The sequence below is a fragment of the Physella acuta genome, unplaced genomic scaffold, assembly GCF_028476545.2.
Source record: "Physella acuta isolate Inbredline_101_S28 unplaced genomic scaffold, ASM2847654v3 ptg002187l, whole genome shotgun sequence".
NCBI lineage: Eukaryota > Metazoa > Mollusca > Gastropoda > Physidae > Physella > Physella acuta.
This window is the reverse complement of record NW_026733688.1, coordinates 1-11,141: the sequence shown is the minus strand read 5'-3', so window position 1 is coordinate 11,141 and position 11,141 is coordinate 1. Positions and strand designations below refer to the sequence as shown.

At 39.1% G+C, this 11,141-nt stretch overlaps 6 non-coding genes across 6 annotated transcripts; all 6 read left to right on the top strand.

Annotated features, from left to right (window-relative positions):
- The first annotated feature begins 3,319 nt into the window (after positions 1–3,319).
- Positions 3,320–3,392, top strand: Trnar-ccu (transfer RNA arginine (anticodon CCU)). The gene has a single exon. It is a non-coding gene; the product is annotated as a tRNA-Arg (tRNA).
- A 510-nt stretch (positions 3,393–3,902) lies between these two features.
- Trnar-ccu (transfer RNA arginine (anticodon CCU)) lies at positions 3,903–3,975 on the top strand. Its single transcript has one exon. It is a non-coding gene; the product is annotated as a tRNA-Arg (tRNA).
- A 1,173-nt stretch (positions 3,976–5,148) lies between these two features.
- On the top strand, positions 5,149–5,221 carry Trnar-ccu (transfer RNA arginine (anticodon CCU)). Its single transcript has one exon. It is a non-coding gene; the product is annotated as a tRNA-Arg (tRNA).
- Positions 5,222–5,799: 578 nt separating this feature from the next.
- On the top strand, positions 5,800–5,872 carry Trnar-ccu (transfer RNA arginine (anticodon CCU)). Its single transcript has one exon. It is a non-coding gene; the product is annotated as a tRNA-Arg (tRNA).
- A 3,605-nt stretch (positions 5,873–9,477) lies between these two features.
- On the top strand, positions 9,478–9,550 carry Trnar-ccu (transfer RNA arginine (anticodon CCU)). The gene has a single exon. It is a non-coding gene; the product is annotated as a tRNA-Arg (tRNA).
- Positions 9,551–9,769: 219 nt separating this feature from the next.
- Trnar-ccu (transfer RNA arginine (anticodon CCU)) lies at positions 9,770–9,842 on the top strand. Its single transcript has one exon. It is a non-coding gene; the product is annotated as a tRNA-Arg (tRNA).
- Positions 9,843–11,141: the final 1,299 nt, after the last annotated feature.

Genomic DNA, 11,141 nt, shown 5'->3' with positions numbered 1-11,141 from the left:
GACTTGTGTGTGTGACGATGGTTGGATGTTCAATTGTTTTGTATTACAAAGTTATGGGTCATATGCACTGTATGTGTAAATTGTTTCAAATGATTTTAGTGAGTTGTGATATTGAAATTTTAGCAGTGATGTTTGTTGCCCATAATGTTTTGATGTTGGTGATGTTTTGTTGCTGGTGGTTTTGTTGTTGCTGATGTTTAGTTGCTGGTAATGTTTTGATGTTGGTGGTTTCTAGTGGTTTTGTTGTTAGTGATGGGTTTTTAGTGTTGGTGATGTTTTGTTGTTGGTGATGTTTTATTAGTTGTGATGTTTTGTTGTTTTGGGATGTTTTGTTGTTGGTGATGTTTTGTTGTTGCATGTTTTTATAATACATTACATTTAATGTTTTAATGATGATCGTATCCTTTAGTGCAGGGGTCTCCAAACTACGGCCCGCGGGCCGGATGCGGCCCGCGAGGTCCTCTCATCCGGCCCGCTGAAATCTTTTTGTCCACGGAAAAAAACGTTTGTTGGTGATGGCTGAGGAACTTTGCCCAGAAAAATCAAAAACATGCCTGGAAGAAACTGGCCCCCGAACTGAAATTTGATAGTTAATGCGGCCCTCGGACTGAAAAGTTTGGAGACCCCTGCTTTAGTGTTACGTTATGTTCTCTAGCCTGAGATGTCCGCAGAGATTTAGTTTGAGTTTGGCCCCGAAGCAATAGCGGACAAATTATACAAGTACCATGTTTATTTTAACTTGTTTTCGTGCAAATTTATACACTACATAAATTTTACCTCTAACGTCTTTTTTTAAATTTGTATTTTTAGTTTCATGTAAGGTAAATATTATGACTTAACAAAATTTGAACAACCTACGAACTATAAATTAGTCTTGCGAGTAGTGTCCCCTTTCATCGAATCGTCAAAAAAATCTAAACTAGACAGGTGCTAGGAGGTTAAGTCAAGCTCGACAACTTGATCGCAACATGAAAGATCAACTTGACATTTGAATCAACCAAGCACATCAAAGCTGAACAGAACATGTCTACCTGCAGCTGTAGAGACGTAAAATTCCCGTCCATATATTATAATATTACGCATTCATCAACTTGAGTAATCACTGAGTCGTTGATTTTATAAGAGTTATCTATGGGGAGATCTGGGCCCACAGCGAAGCAGATCGGTTAGATGTGGGGTTAAAATATAGATTGAGCTAGCCAGTTCTTGCTAAACCTGTTGTGATTGGTCAGATTTGTATAATTATGTAAGATGTGGGGTTAAAATATAGATTGAGCTAGCCAGTTCTTGCTAAACCTGTTGTGATTGGTCAGATTTGTATAATTATGTAAGATGTGGGGTTAAAATATAGATTGAGCTAGCCAGTTCTTGCTAAACCTGTTGTGATTGGTCAGATTTGTATAATTATGTAAGATGTGGGGTTAAAATATAGATTGAGCTAGCCAGTTCTTGCTAAACCTGTTGTGCTTAGTCAGATTTGTATAATTATGTAAGAGGTTGAGTGCGGGTTAGATCTGAAGATAAATTTTGATCGAGATAAATTCGTGTGTGGGGAAATTTTCCACGGGCTTGACAAATTCTTTAGATATTTTTTTTGTTATATTTTAAATTTCATGACTTGACATATTCACGACCCCCCCCCTTTTCTTCCCCCCATTCTCTTCCTCTTCGAAGTTTAAAAAATAATTTGGCTGGCTAGTTCAAGTTAGTCATGCCTGAGTTGGGTTAGATCCTGCACAGGTATGCACAGTACTAAAGGTTCATGAAACTCTTACAAATCTGTGTGCGAGGGGAGGGGGGAGGGGCGTGGGTTGATGGGGGGGGGGTAACTGTAACGACGAGAGTTAACTCTATATATTATTTATATCTGCCATTACCCAGTCACGTGATGCTTGAATTCAATCACGTGATATACGGGTCTAGTCAAGTAAGACATGGGTCTAGTTACATGATACAGGGGCCTAGTCACGTGATAAATAGTTCAGGTCACATGATAAGTGTATCATCCTCGCTTCTCCTCCTGCCTAAAATTTAAGATCCGGTATACATCATAAAATTATGCAAGAATTCATATATCAACTGGGTTTTTTCATGTTCTTATTTTTTTATTTTGAACTTCATAAATTAACTGCACCACTTTAGCGAATAAAGAGAGACTTTAATCACACGTACGCATAATTAACACACATAAATACACACGAGTAGCAGGCATAACTAACATACAAACACACATGTACACAAACACACACATACAAACATACACATAACATGTTGCCGTCTTGACCTTGGTATAGAGACGTACATGTTGGTCAAGCCAGTAGCAAGCCAGACCTTTGTTGAGTGACCACAGTCAGGGTCAAGGTTACCCCGAGGTAGTGTCAAACCTGTTGTTAGAAGTTAAGTTCAGAAAGGTCGCACGAGTTAGAGTCAGGGGTGGGTTTTGTTGTCTTTTGTCTGCTGTTTTTTTTTTTTTTTAATTTATTTAAAATGCCGAGCTTGCGATGAAGAAACGGGTTGTTTGGTCGCCGTGGGAAATTTTACAAACTGCATCCTTCCGCATTCTGTCGTGTATCATTTAGAGAGGGTGGTGGCTGAAGTTTCATATCCTATGTTCCCTCTAAGCTGCGCGGTTGCGCGGCCGCGCAGTAGTTTTTAACCGCCGCGCTGTCATTCTGTAAAATACGTGTATCCTTATATAAGACTTTTAAAACACCGCGCACACATAATGCACGCTGCACACGATGTTTTCCACTTAGAGCAGTTGAGTGAAATCTACAAGAGTAGTTATGGAAAGTAAAAAACATACTGCTAAAAACGGGGTAATTATTTGCCTGGGGGGAGGGGGGATGAGGTGAGCAGGCTGATTGGGAGGTGGAGGGGGGGGTGTCAATAGTCATGAGGTACCTCTGACACTGTTCCTAGACACTTCGTGTCCCTCAAACCAGTGAACCATGTCATAATGTCATGCTTGGTCGGATTTAAGTGTATTCTTGAAAGCGGGACGGGGGTATGTTGGCTGTTATGGGTATAGTATGCATACATACGAAGACACACACAAGAATTTGGTGAGAAAAAAATCCATATTTTTGATGGGCCCCAAGAAAGCGGCGACTCTAATGCTCTTACATAATGTAATGTTAACTTTATGTATCGTTATGTTGATCTTTATCCCTTTATTTTTAAACTCCAACCCTACCCCCCCCCCCCCCCCCCCCACCCATACACACACTCCCAATAAACAAATTAAGTAAAATGTATATGCATGCTCGTCCTCTTATTAAGTGTAAATTATTCAGAAGCGTCATTTTACGCATATAACGCCTCCGTGGCCTAATGGATAAGGCATCGGCCTCCTAAGCCGGGGATTGCGGGTTCGAGTCCCGTCGGAGGTGCCACAATATTTTTACAATCTCAAGACGTTTTACTCAGGCCCTTAAGCCAATCTTCTAATGTCACTGTCAGGCTTGGTTGGATTTAAGTATATTTTTTTAATCGGGTCGGGATGTTGGCTATTGTAGGTGTAATACACACACACACACACACACACACGCGAACACACACAAATCTGGGGACTAAATGCTGTAGCTTGTTTAGCTTATAGGCCTACTTAATCCGGAACTGTATATACCTCATGACTATGCGGACTGAAGCAGCAACTGAGACCACGTGACCAAGAAATTCCACCTAATATTAAAATTATGGTCTTGATCCTAAAACCCGACATCCTAGTTCGTGGTTTATCGATATGACAAGTTAACGTTTTTAAAATTTTATCTTTTTTTTTATTATTATTAACTTTTTAAATTAATGGTTTTTTTTTTACTTTTAAAAACACCATTCAACCCAAAATTTTAAAAAAAGGTGCGACGTAAGTGTAAACGTATAATCGAATCACAAAACAAGCCTCCGTGGCCTAATGGATAAGGCATCGGCCTCCTAAGCCGGGGATTGCGGGTTCGAGTCCCGTCGGAGGTAAAAGTTATTTTTTATACAACCTCTAGGACATTTTGTTTCTGTCAGGCCGGGCGGCGCATTAATCGTCCCATAACTGCCGGGGTTAATGTAGCACCACAGACAGCCCAGTCCACTCCCTGATGTCCTCCATCCATTAACACCCTAGCCTACCATGTCTTTTCACAAATGGCACTTGTCCTACATTATTGTTTTTTGATAGACCATTGGCGCGAGCAACATGCCTATTTCAATTTGTTTCTTTGTATTTACCATGCATGAACAGGTTTTTAAAAAGATCAGTAACATTAGCCATCAATTGGTTTCAGTGGATTCCATCTGTTATGTGACGTTATTTTCCTCTGAGTGTGACCACTCCATCACCATCTTTGTATATCAACTCCACTGCATCCTGTTGTTTTTTTTTTTTATTACCAGCGATTTCATATTGTAGATGGTATCAGGCAAGTGTATACCCAATATCTTGCTCACACTTGTATTGATAATTAGGGAATATCTTGATCTTCAGTGCTTGTAGCAAGGTAGGTCTTGTTCTTCATGAAATTTCAATATCAACGCCTCCGTGGCCTAAGCCGGGGATTGCGGGTTCGAGTCCCGTCGGAGGTGTGATTGTAATTATTTTACCATTTATTTCTTATAGTTCAGAATATTAAAGATGGAGTCATTTGCTTCCTGGGACGGCGTGTCCTAGCGGTAGAGCGCAGAACTTCGTTGAGTCCACGAAGTTTTTATGGGTTTCTAACACATGTAAGAGAAAAAACTCGGCCAGGCTAGTTCTGACCACACTATCCTTTAATATGCCGAGGTTGCATAGGTGAACTCTACTTCACTTGGCCCATGGACCTTCATGTTCGAAAAGGGACTTATTTTAAATTGCAGTTTGCTATTATTAAAGACAATCAAATTTTCTGTCTGAAAATAAACTAACCTGATAAAACATTGTATTAATAAATATTTTTTTACATCCAAAAACATCTTTATATACAAAAATGATTAGAAAATATGGGGTGGGGTAGGAAAGATTTAATCACACATTAGCATACATTAGCCTACAACATACATACACACATATAACACAAGTCTACACACTCCCAATAGACAAATTAAGTAAAAATTATACGCATGCTCGTCCTTTTAAATGTAGATTATTTAGATGCGTTATTCCACGTACATATAGCCTCCGTGGCCTAATGGATAAGGCATCGGCCTCCTAAGCCGGGGATTGCGGGTTCGAGTCCCGTCGGAGGTGTAAGTTATTATTTTACAACCTCTAAATCTTTTTTTTTTGTCAAGCCCGGCGGCCCATTAAACCGTCCCATAACTGCCGGGGTTAATGTAGCACCACAGACAGCCCAGTCCACTCCCTGATGCCCTCCATCGATTAACACCCTAGCCTACCATGTCTTTTCACAAAAGTGCCTTTTTCACATTATTGTTTTCGATAGGCTATTGGCGCGAACAACATGCCTATATTATTTCAATCTCTTTGTATTTACAATGCATGCACAGGTACTTAAAAAGATCAATCACATTAGCCATCAATTGGTTTCAGTGGATTCCATGCGCCGACCTGTCATGTGATACTGGACGTTATTTTCATCTGAGTGTGACCACTCCATCACCATCTTTGTATATCACCCCCACTGCAACCTGTTGTTTGTTTTTTTATTACCAGCGATTTCATATTGCAGTTGGTATCAGGCAAGTTTATACCCAATTTTTTGCTCATACTTGTATTGATAATTGGGGAATATCTTGATCTTCAGTGCTTGTAGTAAGGAAGGTCTTGATCTTCATCATTTCTGTGGGAACGTAACTACCTTCAATGCCTCCGTGGCCTAATGGATAAGGCATCGGCCTCCTAAGCCGGGGATTGCGGGTTCGAGTCCCGTCGGAGGTGTGATTTGAAATTACGTTTTAGCATTTGTTTTTTATTGTTTAGAATATTAAAGATGGAGTAATTTGCTTCCTGGGACCGCGTGGTCTAGCAAGACACCCGTAAGCTAAAAACTTCGGCTGGGCATAGTGCTGACCACACTATCCTTTCATATGCCGAGGTCACAGAAACAGGTGAACTCTCCTTCATTTGCCTCATAGTCCGTCGTGTTCAAAATGGAACTATATTTTAGTTTTAATGTGTTTCCTATTAAAAATATGTCTGACTTATTTTAAATACCAGATGGCTATTAATATAGACAATCCAATTTTCTGTCTCAAAACAAACTAACCTAATAAAACATTGTATTAACAAATATTATTTGTTATCCAAAAACATCTTTACATACAAAACCATAAGAAAACTGGGGTGGGGAAGGTACGGTTTAATTCTAAACTAACAGATTAAAAAATGTTTTCTGAAAACTAGCATTTATTTACAACTTAAGTCTTTTTTTTTTAGAAATAAAATACTAAATCACACACATTAGCATACACAGCCAACATACATACATACACACATATAACACAAGTCTACACACAACAACACACATAACCCACGCATACACCATCACACACACGGCCATATCCAGCTCTATTCAACATTCCAACCATTGTTGAACTACAACAAAAAAATGTTGCCGTCTTGACCTTGGTAGAGTGGTCAAGCCAGTAGCAAGCCAGACGTTTGTTGAGTGACCACAGTCAGGGTCAAGGTTACCCCGGGGTAGTATCAAACCTGTTGTTAGAAGTTAAGTTCAAAAAGGTCACACAAGTTAGAGTCAGGGGTGGGTTTTGAGAGAGAAGCGAGTCTGTTGTCTTTTGTCTGTTTTTTTTTTAATGCCGCGCTTGCGATGGAGAAACGGGTTGTTTGATCGCCGTGGGAAATTTTATATTCACTGCACCCGTCCGCGGTCTGTCGTGTATCGTTTAGGGAGGGTGGGGGTTGGGAGCTTCATAACATTAACAGTTGAATGAACCTAAATGACTAGTCATGGAAACATACAGATAAAAGATATGGTCATTATTATCCTGGAGAGGTGAGCGTAATGCCTGGCACCTAGGGTAGTCAATAGTCAGGGTGGTGGCTCTGACACAGTTCCTGGACACGTTGTGGTCCTCAAACCAGTGAACCGTGTCATAATGTCACGCTTGGTTGGGTTGAAGTAGGTTCTTGAAGACGGGCGGGGGTCTTATTATATAGGTATAATATACTTAATGTTTCCTCCAGACTTTTTTCTCCGGGGGGGGGGGGCGGATTAAAATTTTGCGGGGGGGGGGACACTGTTAAAAGTATATATTTTCTATATAAATTCCATTTCGTTCGGGGGGGGGGGGGGCAGACTAAAATTTTGCCGTGTGCGGACACTGTTAAAAGTCTATATAATTTCTATATAAATTCCATTTCAGTCGGGTGGGGGATGGCGGTAGAAGAGATGCCTGGAAGAAACTCGGAATATACATACGCAGGAACACATGCAACCCAATGAATTTAGTGGCAAATGTCTCCTCCTAAGACCCAACAACTGGTTAGTGGTGTTTATCTGTGTGACATGTTAATGTGTTTAAAATGTTATCTTTTGTTGATCGTTACTTCTTTTTTTTTACACATAACCGATAACCACCCCCCCCCCCCTCCCTCCCGATCTAAATCCAATTGACACAAATTTAAACAAGTTAATTAAAAAGTCTAGTGACAATTTTAGCGCAATTTCCTTATGTTATCTAAAAATAGCTCTGTCGTAGCGTAAATCAAGAGCAGGGTTAGTAAAACCATTGGTTAGTTATTAAAACGTTTTTTATTAAAAAAAAAAATTTCAGTATTTTACATGTTTTATTTACAATAGAGTTACATGACTAAAAACCATTGCGCGCCTAGCTACTGAACGTGATGACGAAGCCATAGAACGTGATGGTGCAGCTATTGACCGTGATGACGCGTGTGGTGTGGTTGGAAAAAAAATGCCTACTAATTCGGTCCAAATTTTAATTAATTCAAAAAAAAATTTGTGACCGAACGAAAGGATATTTTTGAAAACTTTCTTCGGCAATATTGTTCTAAATTATGGCGGGAATCGATTGGTACAAATGTTTCAAAGTCGCTAAGGTCATCTGGTTGCCGAGATATGGGCCAAAAACCTCTGCATTTTTTTCGAGGTTTTTTGGCTTTTTTTCCGGGAAATACATGAAAGAAACCCGGAATTTTTATGGCCTATGCTCATTCTCCTAACTTACTTAACATAATTGCTTTTGGAACTAGTCATCGATATTGCTTCGTTGAGGAGGAGATACGACTTAAAGCCCGGACACACATTCATCCATACATTCATTCATCCATCCATCCATTCCCAGAAATGACGAGTTAATAAACGCAATTCTCCAGAATGGAAATTGCGCTAAAAAATCTATGCGAAGTACATATGTCCTCCTAACCATGAAGAAAAGTGTAATCAATTTGTAATCTAAGCCTCCGTGGCCTAATGGATAAGGGCATCGGCCTCCCTAAGCCGGGGATTGCGGGTTCGAGTCCCGTCGGAGGTGTAAATTGAAACATTTTATAAAAACTTTTATTCCGACAGTTAAGAACTGTGGATTAATTTCTTTCTTAGACGGGCCGTTATTTTCGAAATACTAGTGTATTATTATACGTTTAAAAAGAAAATCATCTACTTTAACCAATTTCGTGCATTATTTCATAATAGTTCTCTTACTATAAGGTTTTTATGCATTTTTTAGTACTTTAAAAATTTTAAATTCAATAGTTTTTCCTGACTAGAAACTATTGTGCATAAAATGAACATGGAAATCCGCGTATAATAGTGCGGTAAATACTAAGTCACTCTACTTTTATTTAGTAAATTTTAATTACTTAATTCAACATTAAATTAGGCATCCAATTAAGTCAAATTTGAAGTCAGATTGCATTGTCATCGTGTCTTGGCCCACGTGCCAAGTTTGAAACGAATCCGTCAGTTAAAAGTGCTCGAAATTTCGCTCGGCAGTTTCGATCAGTGACGACAGACAGACAGACAGAAGCAAGTTAAGTAAAAGCTTGTGATAAAAATCAAAATGACTTGTCAAAGAAGCAAATTACTTACTGGTCTATCATTGCATCTTTATCATCATTAGGGATGAAAGGGAGTTGGGGGAGGGAGGGGTGGGTGGGGGTGGGGGTGGGGTTGGTTGGGGGGGGGGTCCGCGTGTGTGTATATGTGTGTATGTGTGTGAGAGAAGTTATATTTTAATGGTTTCGCTCTTAAACACCAATGATGTTGATTCACGGTTCATTTTGTGCACAAGTAAAATATATACCCATGTTTTTATTTCTACTCAGGAGGGTTCGATGAAAGTGCATATGAAGCTGGTGGGGTTCGATATCTCAAAAAAGTTTAAGAACCACGGGACTATATGTTCCCACTTAATGTCTACTTTCTGTTATCGTTTTGTTGATCCTTAACCCTTTTTTTTTAAATGACCACCTTCTCCCTCCCAATTGTTTAATTATATACAAATGAGATGTATGCTTGTTCTCTAAAGACAAAAGAATTTAGTACAAAAAGTAAAATTGAAGCCTCCGTGGCCTAATGGATAAGGCATCGGCCTCCTAAGCCGGGGATTGCGGGTTCGAGTCCCGTCGGAGGTGTGATTTATTGTTTTGTTTTTTGGTCTATCCATTTCCTAAGACCAAGTATTATCAGCCGAGCCGCTCTCCTTTTGGGTTTGACTGTGTATTAGATTGCAGATAGCATTTGTGACCCGTGTTTTAAAATTATATTCCTTAGAAATTTGTGGCAGTAAGGTACTAAGTTTTTCGCGTAAAGACGACTTAATTTTTTTAATACTAAGTATACATTCAAACAACGCCTCCGTGGCCTAATGGATAAGGCATCGGCCTCCTAAGCCGGGGATTGCGGGTTCGAGTCCCGTCGGAGGTGTAAGTTATTATTTTACAACCTCTAAATCATTTTTTTTGTCAGGCCCGGCATTTTATTTCTAAATGTTTGTTTTAAATTAATAATGTCTCAATTTATAAAAAAAAATAATATGATTTATTTATTAAAGAACTAAAGGACTAATTAAATAATATAACATTCAATATCTTTAAAACTAGAATTATAATAATAGTGAAGGGACGCTACTCAGGTTTTACATGACTATTCATTAATTTTTATTACAAGTATCAATTAATCTGTGCATCTTAATCCCTGGGGTCGTTGGGACACCGCAGTTGATTTTCTCGTTATATTTTTTACCCTCTTTCTTAGTCCTCTGCTGCACCAGGGAGCCCAGTCCAATCTTTGATGTCTTCCATCCGCTGTCGTCTTAACATTCTCAGTCGTCTCCCACCAGGGGCATCCCTTGCATTAATGGCTCTTGGCTTGTGTGGCACGCCCATACCATCTCAGTTTCTTTCAGTGTTTCTTCCAGACTTTTTTTTCTGTCAGGGGGCACTTGATATTTTCGGGGGGGGGGGGGGGGGGAGTCTACATTTTCCGGGGGGTGGGAGGGGTCGGAGACTTTTTTCGGGGGGGGGGGGGGGCTCTGCCCTCCCGTAGAGATGCCTGGAAGGTTTCTTTGTTTTGACTAAACTTTGCAAGTTCGCAAAGGGATCAATCACATGAGTGATCTATTTCTCGGACCTCTTCATTTCATTTTAATTATAACAATGGTTTTTTTTTTAAACAAAAGATTTTCTTAACGCTGGAAGTAATATTCGATTAAATCAATTTCAAAATCCTTTTTAATAATATAATTGATTCATTAATAATTTAAAAAGCTGTAAAACATGTATTTTTGAAGTCAAATTATATTTACTTCAATAAAGTCAACTAGAAATATCTCCGAAATAAACCTAGATTTTTCTATGTTCTTATTTGACACACAATCATTGTGCATGAACTTTCCTTAAAAGCACAGCTTAATATATTACCATCTCCTTTTCTTTGCACCAATCAGAACATGTGGTAAACGCACGCACAACATTACTTCCTGTTTTCCTTTTCTACTTCCGGTCTAATATACCGATGTAAATTAAAAGTAAATATTACTTTCTAAGTGAAAACAAATGTTACAAGAAGGAACAGTTTTAACACGTTTAATTAGGGCCTACAATACGATAATAAGATTTTGTGTATAAAATATATTGTGTATTTTCTGGAAGCCCTAGGCCTGAGTCATTAAATGGAGACTTAGGTGAGGATCTTTCTTCTTTTTCTTCTTCGTTCTTAATTATT